At 39.6% G+C, this 19,226-nt stretch overlaps 1 protein-coding gene across 1 annotated transcript in view; it reads left to right on the plus strand.

Moving 5' to 3' along the window:
* The window catches only part of KCNQ5 (potassium voltage-gated channel subfamily Q member 5), a 463,497-nt gene that overhangs the window by 346,139 nt on the left and 98,132 nt on the right, over positions 1–19,226 (plus strand). The gene's annotated exons all lie outside the window — the stretch shown is intronic.

Below are 19,226 nucleotides of genomic sequence, written 5' to 3' on the forward strand. Positions count from 1 at the left end.
GAAATATGGGTCCCGCCAGCCTGCAGTCCCTGAATAAGTATCACTTCCCTGCACTTCTCGAGTGCACTTTGGCTTCAGAGGGCTTCCATTCACCGGGGTACCAGCGTGAAGTTACATGTCCTAATAAAGATGCCATGCAGCATCCTAGAGTTAAGATCTGGTATCTCTCAGTCACGTATTTTAAAAGTATATCAGAAAATTGAAAACTCTAGTAAATTATATCTCAATTTAAAATTAATTAATTAATTTTATAAAAGAGTAAGTTACCTACATTATGGCCTTTTATTCCCAGATATTTCAATGTGGATTTCCCAAGAATAAGGATATTCTTTGATATAACCTTCAGTAAGTTAAACATTGATACAACACTTTATCTAATCTGCTGGTTGTAGTCCAGTTTTGTCAATTGACCCAATAATGTCCTTTCTGGCATTTTTTCCTCTCCAGAACACGGTTCAGTCTAGGATCACATGATGTGTTTAGTCGTCATGTTTCTTTAGTCTCCTTTAATCTAGAACAGTTCCTCAGCCTTTGTTTGTCTTTCATGATATTGACATTTTTGAAGAATATAACCTCCTTCTCCCCCTTTTTAAAAAATAGAATGCTCTTCCTTTTGGAAAAAAATCCATATGTAAAAGCTGTTACTGTTGATATTATTGTTTATTATTATTATTATTACAGCTAAACTTGGTTTCTTGCTCCTTTTTCCTTCTCAGTTCTTTGGCAGCCATTCAAAACTAAACGCTGCAAGTTCTTGGTGAGGCTTACTTATTTCAACTATTTCCAGTCTGAGACAGTGCATTTTTTATTTATGAGGCAGTTTAGACTATCTTCTTCATCTACAACAGGTTTTCCCTTTTGTTTCAGGAGTCAGGAATTGTTGAGTAATCCTCTCAGTTTCCTCCTTTACCCCTATTCCCGGTGGCAGGGGCAGAGTGGACTTAAGGAGGAATTGGAGAAAGTGTCTCCCCAACCATGGGCACTTGGAGAATGCTTTATTCCATCCTGTGTAGAGAGAGCACAGTCCTGGAGATGGGGGAACAGGTGGGCCCCCCACACGCTCTGCCACGAGGTAATTTCATAGTACACACGTTTCAAAAGAGTCACCATTCATTCACCGAGACTTGATGGGATTTGGCTGTGTGTGAAGCCCTGGAGCTACAGCAGTGAGTCTTGTGAAATTCTAAGTCAGACCAATCTTAAAATACCTTGTTGGGCCCTCACTGATGCAGTCTGCTTGTCCAGCTGCTTCTCCTCTGCACAGATAGGATTAACTTCTTCTTGGAGGCCATGATGCTGAGGTCTGGAGGAAAGTAGGTGATGGCTCCCAGCCTTGCAGGTCCACCCAGCCCCAAAGCATATCAACACAGACATTTGATTTTTCTCCCTGCAGACTTTTTTTTCTCTTCTTGAATTTGCTGCTCAAGCAACATTCTGAAGGATTATAACTTGATGTGAAACTGCAGGACAACGAGTACTTTCTGTCCTATAAGGGGCCCAAACAAAACAATTCACAAGGCAGATGGTTCGCCAAAATTCACTCAGCTTCTACAGGATAAGGTCAGTTCATGGATGACTGCAGGAATGTTTCATTCCAGATTTTAAAACCAATTAAAAATTGGTTTTGTTCCAATTCCAGAGGCAATACCAACATATTTCTGGCCTCCAAGCTAAAAAGAAAGTTTTTTGCCCAGATGCCTGCTGCCTTTCGATAGCTGTTTTCAGCTGTGGCTACGTCGGCACATCTTAGTCCTTTAATCTTTCTCTTCCTGTCTCAGATTCTTGCAGGTCTTGGAATAACATCTGGTTCTAAAAAAGCTGTTCTGTTCTCTGTAACCTTAGCCACCATTGGACCTATCAATGGTGACCTCACACATTCAGTACAACATGGGTTACTTGTAGTCGCCACTGAGTTGACTCTTGAGTCCTTTCCTTCATTTGGGTATTTTACCTCCAGTAAATTAATTGCTTTGGAAGAAAATTTCTTGGATAGGTACATAATGAATCCCCATTAAAACAAAGGCAAGATTGTATTTGTTTGTATTTGCTTGTATTTAATGTACATATAACAGTTTGACTCATGGTCCAGCTGAATTGATGTAATAGTGAAATGTGTTTGAATGTGGCTTGTCGGCAGAAGTTAACCTACACAGAGGAACCAAATGTCACCAGCCTGGGGGCAGCAGGCTGCACCCGATGATGCTGAGACCCTTTCTAGGCCTGCTCGGCAGGCCTGTAAAAGTCATTGATGTCAGGGGTAGAATGATAAAGTGCAGTAGAAAGTGAACCCTTCAGTTCCCTCGTCCCACCTAATTTACCAGGGCAAAGTGAAAGGAGTAGCCTCTCTCTCATCTGTCCTAGATAACTGCTTGGAGCCTGGAAATGTAGCTAAGACCTCTCAAGACTCCATGTATTTGTAAGATCTGAGTACTCTGAAGATGCCAAATACACACCCAACTGTTTTTAGAAGTCTTGAGCATTCAAGAAAAGGATACAGGAAAGGCTGTGGTAGCCTGGCTGTGCCTTCCACCTGGGAAATGCTTTCTGTAAGCGTACCAACGTTGTTCTTCTCAGCTAGAAACAGACTGAGCCTACTACAACGGCCAGCTCGCAGCCTCCTGTAATACTGAGCCCTACAGACCAACTGATAAGCTTTGGACAGGATCTGATAGAGGCCCACAGGCTAATTCCCAAAGAGGTTAGACCTTCCCCCGTCTGCGCTGTCCACCTCTCGGCCCTGCACTCCAGCCAGAACCAGGAGCGGTTCAAGAAGCGGGGGATTTCAGAAATCGTAAAATCGTTGTGTACTTGTGTTTGGAAAACATATTTTAAACAACGTTACACTTTTCTTCCTAAAGGGAGAAAAAAATCTACTTATTTTTTTTAATTAAGTGCTTTCTTACATTACTTTATTGATTTATCTCTGCTTGGTTTTGGGAGTTTGCTTTGAAAACTGGTCAAATTTTATCTTGAATGACAAAATTCCTCCTTATACCTGTGTGTTCAGTTTGCATCTCCCCCCAAGACTGTTGCAATAACGTTTCTGCAGCTGTGGGCACAGTTGCCGTGTCACCGCTCTGAGGCGCGTCTGGGGTGAGTTGCCCTCGTTTACCTGGACTGGCTGCTTTACTCAAGTTCAAGGCGCCCTCCCAGTGACCTCGGTGTTGAGAAGGTGGGAAGGAAGCTCAAAGACTGATTTCATCTTGTTTCCAGCTTCCATAAACGACCTACCTGAAAACTGCAGATAGAGCCCAGGGCTGGTACTTAGATCCGGGCAGTGAACGTGATGTGTCAGGTAGCCAAGAGCGGCTTTTTTGGTTCCCTGCTGCCTCTTTCTGAAGACGGATATCACAGGCCATACTTTTCAGTCTGGCAGTGCGTCTCAGGAAAGCAGAAAATACCAGCCTGTGATTAGTCTTGGATCTGTTTTTGATGCTAAATATAAGTTGATTTCTTATTGCTTTTGAGCAGTCTTCCTTCGGTGTAATATTTCCACAGGAGGACAAGGGAGGCTGCCACAGCACAGATGTTCCCCACGACTGAGCATATATGCCTTTGACAGGAGATAACAGTCACTCAGGAAAATGCCAAGTGTGGTTTGTTTGTTTGTTTTTTGTGAGGAAGATCGGCCCTGAGCTAACATCTGCCAATCCTCCTTTTTTTGCTGAGGAAGACTGGCCTTGGGCTAACATCCATGCCCATCTTCCTCCACCTTATATGGGACGCCTGGCACAGCATGGCCTGACAAGCGGTGCGTCGGTGCGCACCGGTATCTGAACCGGCGAACCCCGGGCCGCCGCAGTGGAGCGCACGCACTTAACCACTTGCGCCACCAGGCTGGCCCCAAGTGTGTTTTTTTTTTTTTTTAATGAGGAAAAAAACCCACTTATTATTGGCTAAAACAAAATTGAAGTCGTTATTAAAATCAACCACACAGCCGAGGCCACTCTATTATGTCTGTGATTTCATCTTATTAAAAGGCAACTTAAGCTGCTCACGTGCTCAAAAGTTAAATCATAGGCTTCCAGAACTGCCACTGGCTCCTAAACTGAAGACTTGAGACACCCCTTTTCTGCTTCTCTGCCTTCTCCATCTTTTGTTCTAAGAGACATGATCTCGAGTAGGAGCATTTTCTACACCTTCGGGTCTCTTCTCTCCTTTAGCAGGAATTACACTCTCAGGCTAGTCCCTGTCAGTTACGTGCTCTTCTGCTGCTTCTCCTCACTTGTGAGTGTCCACACTGCTCCTACGCATGTAGACTCTTTCCATCTGGTGGACAACTGAACCCTGTTGGATTGATTGACCACAGAACATTGGAGCCATTTCCATCCCTTCAGCTAATAACAGCTGATATTTATGGAGATTTGCTGTATGTGAGGTCTGCTCTCAGTACTCTATAAATATTGTCTTGTCTAATCCTACACAAGTATTATACCCACTTTCTAGATAAGGAAGGAAGACAAGCTGCAGAACTTGTCCAGAGCTAGAAAGATGCTAGGTGAAAGAACAGGACTCTGCTCGTGATTCACTCCAGAAAAACATACTTACCTGATGAGCCCTTTTTACTCACAACACTTCCGACACCAATGTGTGAGTTTCTTCTCACACCAACCAGTTCTCCAACTCTCCAGACACCAATTGGGGGTCCAACAAATCAATTCAATTCTGACACTAACTACCTGGAGTTAGTACAGACCCCACAGGTTAAGGGCTTAGTCCCACAAGACATTTCTGTCAAGCTGACTACAAATTCAGAGTTCCCACAACCCCCAAACCTCAGGTTTGGTAATTCGCTAGAATGACTCACAGAATTCAGGAAAGCACTTTACTTACTATTATGGGTTTATTATAAAAGATACAATTCAAGAACAGCCAAATGGAAGAGGTGCATAGGGCAAGGTATTGGGGGCAGGGGCATGACTGACGTGGAGCTCCCGTGCCCTCTCCAAGCGTGCCACCCGCCCAGCACCTCGACGTGTTCAATGCCTGGAAGCTCTCAGTACCCCATGGTTTAAAGATTTTCATGGAGCCTTCATTACGTAGGCATGGTTGATTAAATCATCAGCCATTGTGATTGACTCGACCTCTAAGCCCTCTTTCCTTCCCAGAGGTCCAGGGGAGGGGCTGAAGGTTCCAACTCTCTAATCATGCCTTGGTCTTTCTGGCGACTAGCCCCCATCTTGAAGCTATCTAGGGGACCTCAGCTACCAGTCGTCTTGTTAGCATACAAAACACACTTATGACTCTGAGATTCCAAGGGTTTTAGGAGCTGTGTGCCCGGAAACCAAGACAATGACCAAATATCTATTTCCTATCATACCACACTACCCAACTGTGAGAAAATTGCCCTTATTGTTTATTAGTATTTTAAAATTAAATTTAATTGAAACTTGTCATCAACTTAAAAACAGATAACACGATACTTTTATGTTCATCATTAGTAATCTGAGATCTTTGAATGAGAAGCCAGGCTTTACAAAACGACATTAATTGTGGTATCAGCCTTAATTATATCAACTAAGTCATGTTGCCTATTGCTGTCTAACCTAAAGGAGAAATCGGCCTCTAAAAGAGACTTATTTGCCTTGTATCAAACTGCATCACTCTTGAGAAATGTTAGCATGAGACTCCCAGGGTATTTCCCAATTGGAGACACCTCCAGGGTAAGTGATGTCACTCCCAGAAATGCCTTCAAATGTTTCTTAACATTAGGAGACTATTGGGAGACCTGTTTAGGTAACTGTAGACCTGATGAAAAAATCTGAACTTATAAACTAGCTTGATTAGCTGATATGACTTGACCGTATAGAGAATGCCCTCAGAGGGAAATGAATAACTAAAGATTATTTCCCATTCCCTCTATAAACTTCAGTAGATGCTATGATGTATTGTATTAATACTCTGTACCATCAAATATTACGTAAGAAAATTCATTTATAGAGATAGCATTTACTTTGTGACAAATATCATGTGCAAAGGACACAAAGATGAATAAAACCTGGTCCCTGCCTGTAAGAACACAGTCTCCTGCTCCGTTAGAGAAGGCACAACCGGAAGGAGGGAGACTAATTATGGTGAGACAGAGGAAAGGTGATAATGGTAGCAATAGGCATGGAAAGAAGGATCTAGAATATCACGACTGGTTGTATTAGACAGAGGAGCAGAGACACCTGGGTTTTGGGCTCAGTCACCCAACAAACATTATACAGTGTCCACCACGTCCAAGCATGGTCCTAGAGGCTGGGGAGACAAATGGGCAAGGTCTTCCTTGCAGAACTAATATTCCAGTGGACAGAGAAAAACAATATGCAAACATATTTTTGAAAAGCAAGATAATGTAAACTAGAGATAAGTGCAATGAAGAAAATCAAACAGAGAACTTGGGGGCTGCTTTAGATTGAATGGCCCAAGAGAGTCTTTCTAAAGAGTAGACACTCAGGAGCCAGCCATGAGAAGATTTAGGCACAGATCTCTCCAGACCAGAGAAGAGTAATTGCAAAGACTCCTGAGCCCCAGGGAGCTTGGCTTGTACAAAAAAGAGACATCAGATCATTGTGGCTGGAGCTCAATGAGCAGTGGAGAGGGTGGTAGGAGATGATGGAGATACAGGCAGAAGTCACACCCTGAGGGCCGTGTGGGCCATATGAGGGCATATAGTTGCTTGAGACAAGGCAGCTTCTAGGGATGGGCCACCAAGAGGAGCAATAGATTACTGGCAGGCCTAATGCTGAATATTTGGGTTAAAAAAGCAATGGCTCTATAAGGCCATGGGTTTTTAAGTCATCTATAACTGTTTGAACTTCATACAATATACAAATTATTACCCATTCAGAGGAATATAAACCTATTCCCTGTGACTTTTCCATGTATCTATATATCTACCCCTAGAAACATGAAGTTTCGCAACTAAAAGGAAAATGTCTTATTTTCTATGAGCAATTGGAATTAGGAGAATGTAATGGAAGCTCTTCTACAGCCCATTGGTAACTAGAACCAAAAAGCAATTCTCAAGAGCCTGCTTACCAAAGAACTCTGCTGCATACTCTTAGTTATGATGGTTGTGATGTAGATTTATAATTTCATGAAAGATTGTTTATTTCCTTTGGTAAATTGTCTCTCTTTGTCTTGAGATATTATCTGAAGACTTGTGATCAATAAAAAGCATTAAACTGTCACTATGGGGTAAACTTTCAAAATGGTGCTTGGAGTTTGCCAGTGTGAGTCCCGTTAATTTCAGTGGAAGTCCTGCAGTTAAGCCACTGCACACAGCTTCGAAAATGGTCTACAGTATGTCTTTGCAGTGCTTTTTTTAATTTTTAATGAATACCACAGAATGACTCAATGCACAACTTATTGCAGTATTTAAGAACGTGGATAATGTACTGTGCAGTAGGAGGCTTTCAAAATTAGATTTTGAAGCTTCATTCCTATTAAGAGGCACAACAACAATATAAATACATCTTTAATTCTTCAAAGAGTACCTTTCTACAAAGGAATTTGGAGCTCAATTAGAATATAGAGCTCATAAAGGAGCACCATGTCCCTCTGAGACATTGTTTATCTCACTCTATAGACAGAAAAATTGAGGCTCCGTAAGTGGAGGTGCTGTGTGCTCAGCCCCTAAGCCAGCAGTGAAGCTAGGAATAGAATGCTGACCTCCCTATAGCTCATTGCTCTAAAGAACTGCCTCGTATGAGAGCCAAGTTAATTACAGTATAATCTGCTTAATCTACACATGGAAGGACAATGAGGAAGCAGAAAAAAATAAATTTATTAACAGGTTGATAAGAGACCATGTAACTTTCTTCTCAGCATCCAGACTTCCGCATGTTCTAGATGGTATCTGATGCCATGAAAAAAATGATCCTAATTCCACTGGCCACAATTGGCAAAGGACTTCTTGATTTTTCTTACTTTGTAGCATAAGTAAAGGTTCCACTTGAAAATACTGCGGAACCATCTTTTTTGTCAGAAATAAAACTTACCGATTTAAAAAAATAATGAGAGAAAAGAGTGCGTAATTCCCCTCTGCACTCCTTCTGGATTAAAGGAAAGAACCACATTGAGTTAAATGCTCGACTCACAGCTTTCCTTGAAACAAAAGATGAGTGAGCTTTCACTTTATTTTTGACTTTTGATTACTTTTCCACTAATTCCCTGCAGCTGTGTACGTTCCAGTCCATCCATTGCCTATTTCCTGTGTACACATTAGAAAAGAGACAATAGTTTAAGAGCTATATACAGATAAGAAATCTTCCTTTGAAGCTGAAAATAACAGGAGGCTAGGAGTTGAGCTACCTGGTATTTCATGAACAGGAATAAAATTTCATGGTTTGAATTGTAAATCATACTTATGAACTATCTCATATAATCCCCATAAAATCTTATTGAAGTTGGAAGAAATTATGATCCCCATTTTATATATTTAAAAACTGATACTTAGATTAAGGGCCTTATCAAGGGTCACACAGCATAAATACAAGACTCGGAACAAAAAAGAGAGAGAGATTTGTTCACATCAAATCCCAACTTCTTTCTCTGACACCACCTTATCCTCCGGCACCACCCACGTGTGGCACGGGGACAAATTAATAACCAGAGTAATGGGGTCTGTCCCCAGATCTCCCCCACCCCACAGGAAACCTTAGCTGAGGTGAAGTCTGAAAGAAAATAGATATAAATATCATAAAAGGTCAATTCCTTTTCCCAACAGTCATCTTCCTAAGATCTGGCCTTTTTTTCAACTATTTATTTTGAAGTAACTTCAGACTTAGAAGTTGCACAGATTGTGCAGAGAGTTCTCATCTTCACTCAGCTTCCTCCAATGACAACATCTCACATAAGCATAGTGCAGTTATCAAACCAGGAATTGATATGGATACATATTATTAACTAAACTGCAGACCGTATTCAGATTTTGCACACACTCAATTTTTTTCACATATAAGGCAATGAAATTTTATCACATTATAGATTTATTTCACCATCACCACAACCAAGATACATAACTTTCCTATCACCCTAAAGAAACTTGGGGTGCTACTCCTTGTGTTGAGTCACTCTCTCCCCCTAGTCCTAACCTCTGGGAACCACTAATCTGTTCTTCATCATTGTCATTCTGTCATTTTTAGCATATTACGTAAATGGAATCATACAGTAGTAATCTTTTGAAATTGGCTTTTTTCTGCTCAGCATAATGCTCTTGAGATCCATCCAAGTCATTCTGTGTATCCATAGCTCATTCATTTTTATTGCTGAGTGGTATTCCATGATACGAATGGACTGCAGTTTGTTTATCCATTTACCTGTTAAAGTCATTTGGGTTGTTTCTAGATTTTGGCTATTGTAAATAAAGCTGCTATGAACATTCATGTAGAGGTTTTTGTATGAAAATAAGTTTTTATTTCTCTAGGGTAAATTCCCAGCAATCGGATTACTGTGTTATGTGGTAAGTGTTTGTTTAACTTTATCAGAAACTGCCAAACAGTTTTCCAGAGTGTGGCCATTCCTTCTAAAGTGTAGAAATGCCTGAAATATTTCATGGCAGTAAATTACATCTGTGCTGACTTAAATGACAGTTTTTATTTTCATAGAAAATGTATGTTTCTGCTTTCTCTGTTCTTCTGTGAAAATTATTTTAATAAGCAGAAGTTTCTCAAATTCATATTTAACCACTTGGGTCAAGAAACAAATGAAAATATAGCCCATTAATGAGCAATCTTCATGCTCTGGTAAATTAATGTAAATTTGATGTTTACATAGATGAAGTGTTCAGACGCCAATTAATGTAAAAAGCCAATACTGTACACATTCCTGAAGGACCATTACTTAAATCTAACTTTACTTTGTAGAAAGTCCTTATTCAAGCAAACTTTATTGAGACCAGTACTAATTATGCTTGCCTGATAAAGGATGTATAATCATATTAGTGAGAGCCTCAAAGCGCGACTCCGACAGAATAAAAAGTTTAAAATTACCGCCCAGGCCCATTGGTGCTCTATAGCAAGCTGGGCCCAGTGATTACAGTTCTAATGTGATCTGATAAGAGGTTATTTGTTCCCCCTACTCCCATATCTCTCAAAAATCCCCCTGTTCTTAAAACTTTTCTCCAAGACTCAGCTTTTCCTCCAAAACTCCCCTTAATGTCTCCCAATGGATCTTCCATCACAACCAACAGAAAAGTCATTTTCTAAAAAGTTAGTAACAACCCCTTGTGGCCAAATTCATGAATTTCAACTTCATCCTCACTCTGCTTATAAGACATATTGGAAGAAGTAATTACTCATTTGGAAAAAGATCAGGTTGATCCATTTCTCTCTTACTATATTCCAAGATAAACTCAAATTAAATCAAAGATTTAAGTAAAACCATAAATACTAGATGGCAGAAATGGGTAAATTCTCTTATAACGTAGGAACCAGGAAGCCCTTTCTAACTATAACTAAAAATATAGAAGCCATAGAAGAAAATATTGATAAATGTAGGCTACATAAAAGTTAAAATTAAGCTACATAAAATCAAAGAATCCTGCATGATAAAACAAAACAAAACAAAAGCAAAGTCAAAAGACAAATGTGGGAAAATACTTACGACTCCTATCAGAGACAGAGTTAATCATTTTAAAATATAAGGAGTTCTAGAAATCCAGAAGAAAAATCCAGCAACCCAATAGAAAATAAAAGATGGGAAATGATTATGAACAGTTCACAGAAAAAGATATGCCTATACTTCTCTTAAACATAATCTCACTCATGAAAAATAAAGAAAATGATAGCATTTTCTCACCTCTCAGATTGGCAAAAATGCAGAATCCACCCACACGCTTTTTAGTGAGACTGTGAGGAAACAGGTGCTTAGATCCCACGGAACGCGAAAGGGTGTCAGCCTTATGGAAAAGGGACAAAATCTACTAAAATTACATGGTATTAATGCTTCGACCCAGAAATTCTGCTTCCTAATAGTTCCATCAATTTATAGTAAGTGCTCAGTATAGCTGAATACATGAAGAATACAGTAAAGAAGATCCTTCTGGATAGCTATAGAAGGATCCCAGGATACGTTCAGTTACTATGTTAAGGATATGTTAAGGATCCCAGGATATGAAAGAAATATTTAACACTGCATATACAGTGTGCTACTTTTTTATGTAAGAAAAGAGAAAAATAAGAGCATATATTCATATTGCTTTTAATTGTATGAAGAAATATTGGAAGGAATTTTTTTAGAAGAATAAAAATATTCACCTGAAGATAGTAAGGACACAGTGAATGAGGAAAAGGATGGGAGCAAGACTTTTCATCTTTCATCTATTTATATAATTTTGATATTTAAACCATGTAAGTGTATTAACTATTCAAAGACTAAATAAGCAGAACAGCTGCCTGCACGTAGTGGGCACAGCGTAAGCGCTGTTACTATCATCATGCGGAAACGCTGGGTGGGTGCAAAGGCTCATATAATGTGCAGGTGTGCAGACTCTCACACCCACTCGAGGCATCTTTGTCATTGCAAAGAAGGACAATGCCAAAGACAACCTACCACTGGATTTCAAAGTGAATGTCCACAGCTCTAGGCCTACGTAACACAGAGTAGCATTTTTAACTCTTAAGAAAGCCCTATCCTTAAAGGCGCTCTGTGATCTGCCTTAACTTGCCCTCCATACATTTCTTTAGCTTCAAACTTGGCATTTGAATTGCACAGGCAGACCTCAGAGATACTGTGGGTTCAGTTCCAGACCACCACAATAAAGCAAATATTGCAATAAAGTGAGTCACACGAATTTTTTGGTTTCCCAGTGCATATAAAAGTTACTGTAGTCTATGAAGTGTGCAATAGCATTGTGTGTAAGAAAACAATGTACATGCCTTAATGAAAAAATACTTTATTGCTAAAACATGCTAACTATCATCTGAGCCTTCAGTGAACCTCGATGTTGATGGCTGCTGACTGATCAGGGTGATGGTTGCTGAAGTCTGGGGTGGCTGTGTCAATTTCTTAAAATAAGACAATGAAGTTTGCCTTGTGGACCGACTTCATGACCGATTTCTCTGTAGCACACAATGCTGTTTGATAGCATTTTACCCACAATAGAACTTCTTTCAAAATTGGAGTCAATCCTCTCAAACCCTGCCGCTGCGTTACCAACTAAGTTTATATAATATTCTAAGTCCTTTGTTGTCATTTCAACAATCTTCACAGCATATTCACCAGGAAGAGATTCCATCTCAAGAAACTACTTCCTTTGCTCATCCGTAGGAAGCAACTCCTCATCTGTTCAAGTTTTATCATGAGACTGCAGCAAGTCAGTCACTTCTTCAGTCTCTGCTTCTAATTCTAGTTCTCTTGCTGTTTCCACCACAACCGCACTGACTTCCACAGAAGTCTTAAACCCCTCAAAGTCATCTGTGAGGGTTTGAATCAACTTCTTCCAAACTCCTGTTAATGTTGATATTTTGACATCTTCCCATGAATTTCAAATGTTCTTAATGGCATCTAGAATGGTGGATACTTCCCAGAAGGTTTTCAATTTACTTTTCCAAGATCCGTCAAAGAAATCACTATTCATGGCAGCTATAGCCTTCTGAAATGTTATTTTTTGGTTTATAACATTATATAAATTTCAAGTGTACATCAATCATTGTATTTCAGTTTCTCTTTAGACAATGTTATGTTCACCACCCACAGACTAATTACCATCCGTCACTGTACACATGTGCCCTTTTCCCTCTCCCTCCTCACGTCCCCCTTGTGGTAACCACCAATCTAATCTGTACATCTATGTGTTTGTTTGTTGTTGTTTTATTTTCCATTTATGAGTGAAATCATATAGTATTTGGCTTTCTCTGGCTGACTTATTTTGCTTAGCATAATGCCCTCCAGGTCCATCCACGTTGTCACAAATGGCAAGGTTTCATCTTTTTATGGCTGAGTAATATTCCATTATATTTCTAAAAAATAAGATTTGAAAGTCAGAATTACTCCTTGATCCATGGGCTTTGGCTTAAGGGAATGTTGTGGCTGGTTTGATCTTCTATCCAGACCACTAAAACTTTCTCCATATCAGCAATAATGCTGTTTCACTTTCTTATCATTCGTGTGTTCACTGGAGTAGCACTTCTAATTTCCTCCAAGAACTTCTCCTTTGCATTCACAACTTGACTAACTCTTTGGTTCAAGAGGCCCAGCTTGAAGCTTATCTCGGCTTTTGACATGCCTTCCTCACTAAGCTTAATCATTTCTAGCTTTTGATTTAAAGTGAGAGACATGTGACTCTTCCTTTTACTTGAACACTTAGAGGCCATCTTAGGGTTATTTATTGGCCCAATTTCAATATTGTTGTGTCTCGGGGAGTAGGGAGGTCCGAGGAGAGAGAGACAGGGGAATGGCCTGTCAGCAGAGCAGCCAGAATACACACAACACAGATTAAGTTCGCTGTCTTATATGGGCACGGTTCGTGGCACCCCAAAACAATTACAGTAGTAACATCAAAGATCACTGACCACAGATCACCATAACAAATATAGTGATAATGAAAAGTTTGAAATATTGCGAGAAATACCAAAATGGGACACAGAGACATGAAGTGAGCACCTGCTGTTGGAAAAATGGCGCCAATGGACTTGCTGACTCAGGATTGCCACATCCTTCAATTTGTAAAAACACAATATATGAAAAGCTCAATAAGTGAAGTGCTATAAAACAGGGTATCCCTGTACCTTCTCAGAAGATTGCTCAAGAAGATTAAATGAGAGGATGCATGTACAGTGCTCAGCTTAGTGCTTGACATGTAACAAATCCTCTATAACTGTGAGTGGTAGTAAACCGAATCACAAAAATGATGGGTTCATTATAGTCTGTGGTCGATCCTAGAATGATAAATACAATCAGAAAAAATTTGTCAACTCAGTAAGACCTCTTTGCACGTTTTTCTTGATTGTTTTCCTCAAAATATCTCCTAAAATATCAAAATATTTTAGGAATATACCGAATTCCTAAAATTTGAGAGTCTATGTATCTTAAGAATGAATCTTATTTTCAAAGAGGAGGGGAAGCAATGGACCCACGCCAGGTCCCTTTTGAGTCTAGAGCTCTTTAGATGTGATAATTTCAGAACGGTTGCGTTATGGTACCAAAAGGATGTTGGGTTAATTACAGGAGTTTTGTGGCTTTGCTTTTGGCTGGTTAATTATGACTTAACATAGTTTCTCCTGGGAGGGTTTTCCTGGCCTGTTAACGAGGGTAAGTGTCCCTGAAATGTGTTCCTTGTATTCCTCCTGTCGTAACGGTTATCCCCCGGGACTGTGGTCACCCTGTTTAGTGCCTTCTAGGTCAACTGTCCTTCTCACCCTGTGCGTCTATCTTGTCCACCCCATCCACGCCCCTTCCATGCCCTTAACTATTCTATACCCAAGTCCTAGCAGTTTCTGGCCACAATAAATGTGTGTTGAATGAATGAAAAATCAGAAAATTGCAAGCTAGCAGATAATCACACAGAACCTCACCCCCAATTATACCCCCAACACACACAATGTAAAAACAGCTTCAACATGAGCACAGGAAGAAAAAATTCGTGGCAATTTACCCAAGTAATGCAAGACGAAAAACAGTACATTTACTTCAGTTATCAGGAGTTTTCAGAACAATAATTTTTGCCCGCCTTTTTTTGGTCTAATTGCTTCAATTCCCTACTTTAATTTGGTCCTGTGAATGTGATGATATTTTTAATAAAGTGCCCATTTTGCACACTTGTAACTGTAGGCTCCTTTACAAGGCTCATCTACTCCCATGCTGCCTTTTTCTTAATTTTTTTACTTCTGCCTTTTGCAAAATGTTTTAAATATTTGATTTGAGCCCCTACCACAGACTCCAAATCTGTGTTTGGAATTTGGAGATCAAAGTACTGTAGCTAATCCTCAGGACATTTGCCATCGTGAGACTTAAGAATCCATCTCTTATCAAGTTTCTGTGGTTTTCTGGAGTATTTACTGGTCACCATGTTAAAATGTGCACATCTGAAACTATTTTAGAAAGACTTGATACTTCTCCGTATTTAGTTTGTGGGAAAATGTCTGCTCTCACATGATGTTGAACTCTGCTGGGCCACCTCTACCCTCTTTATAAAGAATTCTTAGGTTGTATCATCACATGTTTTCAATAAACCTTGTTTTTTGTTGTCCTTCACACAGAGTGTGTCTTATTCTGAAAAATCATGACAGTAGGAAAGGAACTGATAATGAAAAGAAAGTGAGTCCAAAGTAGGATTTTTCTAACAGCTTTAGGATTTGTTATATGACAATATGCTCCACATTCTGAGCTGCACCTTCAGAAGCCGATCACAATGGATTCTGATCCTGTCTCTGGAGGTAACTTGGTGTCTGATCTTATTCAAGCCTCTCTGGGACACTGTTTCTTTCCTTTTAAGCACAGATAAGAACAGCAATATGCTTTGTAGGATTCGTAAATAGTAACACATAAAAGCAAATATGAAATTAGAAAATTTTGTAAACTGACCTTTATGTAGTGCCAATGAGGGCAAATTTTGGCAAAGATTTTATAAATAAAGATGAAACTTAGATGTGTAATTAAATGTGATCTATTTGGTTAATAATCCCCCTAAAATACAGATAGATGGATATAATAGATCTGCACGTGGCAACAAGTAGGATTTTAAACATTATAATCAGTGTCAGGTATTTATTTGTGGCTCGTATTTACTCAAATTCGGTCCTTTAAAGCACTATCTTTTCATTCTTCACAGAAGGAAACGTCCATTTTCACACCCCAGTGTTTATCCCTAAGGATTATCCAAAAGCCTAAACTGTATGCATTTCTTACTTCTAAAAATAAGAAATTTTGCATCGAAAAAGATTAAGAAAGCCAGGTGTACCAGGCTACTCTCCACTTCCCAGATCATATGTAGAGTAGATTCCCCTCCATAGGTGTCCTTTGCTTGATGACTGACACTGGCGAAGTGGCATCTCCATCTGCAAAATCCAAACGACACAGTCTATTCAAAGAGCCTCCTGAAGGTGCTCCTTCAAAACTTTAGTAGTAGGTAGCAATTAATCCTGTGTCATCTGAAGATAAGTATCAAGTTTCTCAAAGAAAAATTACACATCCCAACACTACTAAATGTGACTGGCTGCCAAGATTCAGAGTCAGTATCATTCAGCTGCTTAGAGTAAGTGCAGAAAGGGAGTGTTGAAAGCTGGGTATTTTGTTTTTACTCTGTAATTTAAACCTGTAGTGACAATGTCTGACTGTTGGTCCATCGACATTCAGGTTGTGGCTCTGAATGAGATATCTGAGCCTTAGATTTCATCACAGTGTGTTAGGGGATTTCCAGCAGAAGTTTCAACTTTGATCATTCATTGGTGGGAATCCAAATCTTTTTTTAGACCTGTAGTCAAATACTGGTATTTAAATTGAAATGTTGAATTGAAACTGACTGCAGGTTTGCCATTGGTATGTATCAAAATAGGTACTAGGAGAAATTTTTAAACATCTGAGGACATCAAAGTGCAAAACTCCTGCTTCTAAAAGCCTTTCTTGTACTTTCTACATAAAGGAACATAACATAAAGCCACCGTGTCATTGCCCTAAAACGTGTTCCAAAAATACATATGACTCTTTATCCCTTTCCTTTATTGAGGCCTGATGGGATTTCACCTAGGTAATTTACTCAAGATACTACAATGTGCCTTAAATGGGATGTGTTTGCCTCCTACTCATTCACAATGATTCCCAGAGGACAAATGCTTCTTTCCTGTTTTGTAAATACAAAAACACAGCTTTCTTACATCCTCCAGTCTGTATCCCACACCTGAGATTAAACGTTTGTGATCACAGTCTGAAGCAATAGTTTCAGTAGATTACTGATATTGGAGGAGATTTGTCCTGTGGCATAAAAAAAATCTATTGCCTGACTGCAGCCCTGACCTCTCTCCGGAACTCCAGCCTCACCAACTGTCCCCCAGGTGCCTACAGGATATCTCAGAATTAACATGGCCAAAAACGAACTGTTGATTTTAGCCTTCAGGTAACCCTGCTTCCTGCTCCCCACCAACTGCAGTATTCTCCCATCTCAGTAAAGAGCACTTCATTCTCCCAGTTGGTCAGCCCAAAGACTCTTCAGCAAGTCCTGACGCCTCCACCTTCACGAGCATCCCAGGTACAGCCCCTTTCAGGCTCCTCCTCACTTCAACCTCGTTCTTCCACAGCTGCTCCCACCCTTGTCCAGACGGCAGCAGTGGCTTTAACTGGCCTCTGACCTCCACTCTTCCATCCCGGCCTCCTAATCTGTTTCCCAAAGGCAACCAAAACAATCTTGTAAGATACAAAGCTGATCCTGCACTCTTCGGACCACTTAGTGTTCAAACAAAGAATGTACCACTTAGAATTCTAGAAACTTGGTTAGAAAGGATCCTCAACACTTTGCAGTTCAATTCATCTCATTTTAAAGGCATGGAAACTAGCCCTGAGAGGTAAATGGTGACAAAACTAGTTAACGGCAGAAACTGACAGTAAACCAAGCATAGTTCAATCTTCATTATGCTTCCACACTTATACCTCTGTTCCTTTTGAGATTTTAGAATTTGTATACATAGACACATATAATGGAACTGCAAAATTTCAATTCCTCCTTGTCTTGCTGCTCTGTTGGCAATAAAGCACTGGGTGCACAATTTACATGGGACACTACAAAATGACAAATTCATGCAGAAATGGTCCCATATAGACAGGACAAGCTGACCACTCTGTTATATTCTGCTGTCCTGTTGAGATAACCTAAAATATAAAAAATTGCTAATTTATAAGGTTTTTGCTAAATTTATCTGAATGTCAACCACTTGCAAGTAGTTACATTGCCTATTCTTAACAATACTTCACTTCTTGGAGTTTCACATTTAAGCCTCAGTTGACTGCCTACATCCTTGTTTATTTGTCTTTTTACTAGAGAAAAGTTATCAAAAAAGAAGCATGGAATAAAATGTAAGTCCTTTGGAATGAGACAAATATGGGTTTTATTCTTCACTCCATTTACTAGCTAAATGACCTTAGATAAGATTCTTGAACTTTCTTAGTATCAATTTACTGATCTATAAAAGTGTGTGTGTGTATGTCTGAGTGTATAAAATAATTCTTGTTAAGTTGAGAAGTTAACATGGTGCCCGGCACACTAAGGTGGACTAAAGGCTTTATGTGTATCATCTCATTTAACCCTCACAACAGCCCCGGGAGGAAAATGGTTCTGCCCATATTTACAGGTCAAGACTTCAAGACTCAGCAACACTAACAGGCCCAAAGTCACATGACGAGGACAGGACAGAACAGGGAATTCCCGGACTGCCTCCCGGTAAGGCCACATGCATAATCTCTGTGTCTCCTTGGAAGGCCGGTATGGAGAAGGAATGAACTGGAATCTGGGTACAAGCACCTGCGTGGCCCCATTCATCAGAGACACTCAATAAATGTTGACCTTTCCCCTTCTTCCTCCCACCACTGACTAGATAAATTACCTTGGCCAATGTGCCAACTTTCCTGGGCCATAGCCTCTTAGTTTAAATAAATAATAGTTCTCCTTTTTCTCATTATAAAAGCAATACGTGTTTCTTATTGATCATTTGGACAAAAGAAACATGTATAAAGGAATTAAGCTTTACACATGATCCCACCACCCAGAGATAATCGCTATTAGCATGCAGATGCACATACTTATAGTATCTATCCTTATATATACTACAAGAACACATAATCCTTGCAGGACAAAACTGGAATCATCCTGTGTCCTACTATGTAATGGATTCTTTTCATGATGATATATTGGAAACATTTTCTTATGTCATCAATATTCTTCTAAAACATGATGTCTTTGTGGTTTCGTAGTTATCCACGGTAATAATAACACTGCTAACAATAAATTAGATAAAATTTACTAAGATTTTTCAAATGTATTACCTTATTTAGTTCTCACAACAACTCTATGACGTAGGTACTTTTATGATTCTCATTTTACAAATAAAGAAATTGAGGCAGAGAGGTTCAGTAACTTAACCCAGCTAACGCAGCTAATAAGAGGCAGAGCCAGGGTTGGAACCCATGCAGGTGAGCCCCAAAGTCCATACTCTGGGAGAGATTCTGTTTTTGATCAATCCATTTTTACTAGAAATTTGGGTTGGTTCTAATTTTTGATATTATTAATAATAGTATACTTTTGTTGACATCTA

This window comes from Ceratotherium simum, chromosome 13, assembly GCF_057802395.1.
Source record: "Ceratotherium simum simum isolate JZ-2026a chromosome 13, ASM5780239v1, whole genome shotgun sequence".
In the NCBI taxonomy this organism is placed as follows: Eukaryota; Metazoa; Chordata; class Mammalia; order Perissodactyla; family Rhinocerotidae; genus Ceratotherium; species Ceratotherium simum.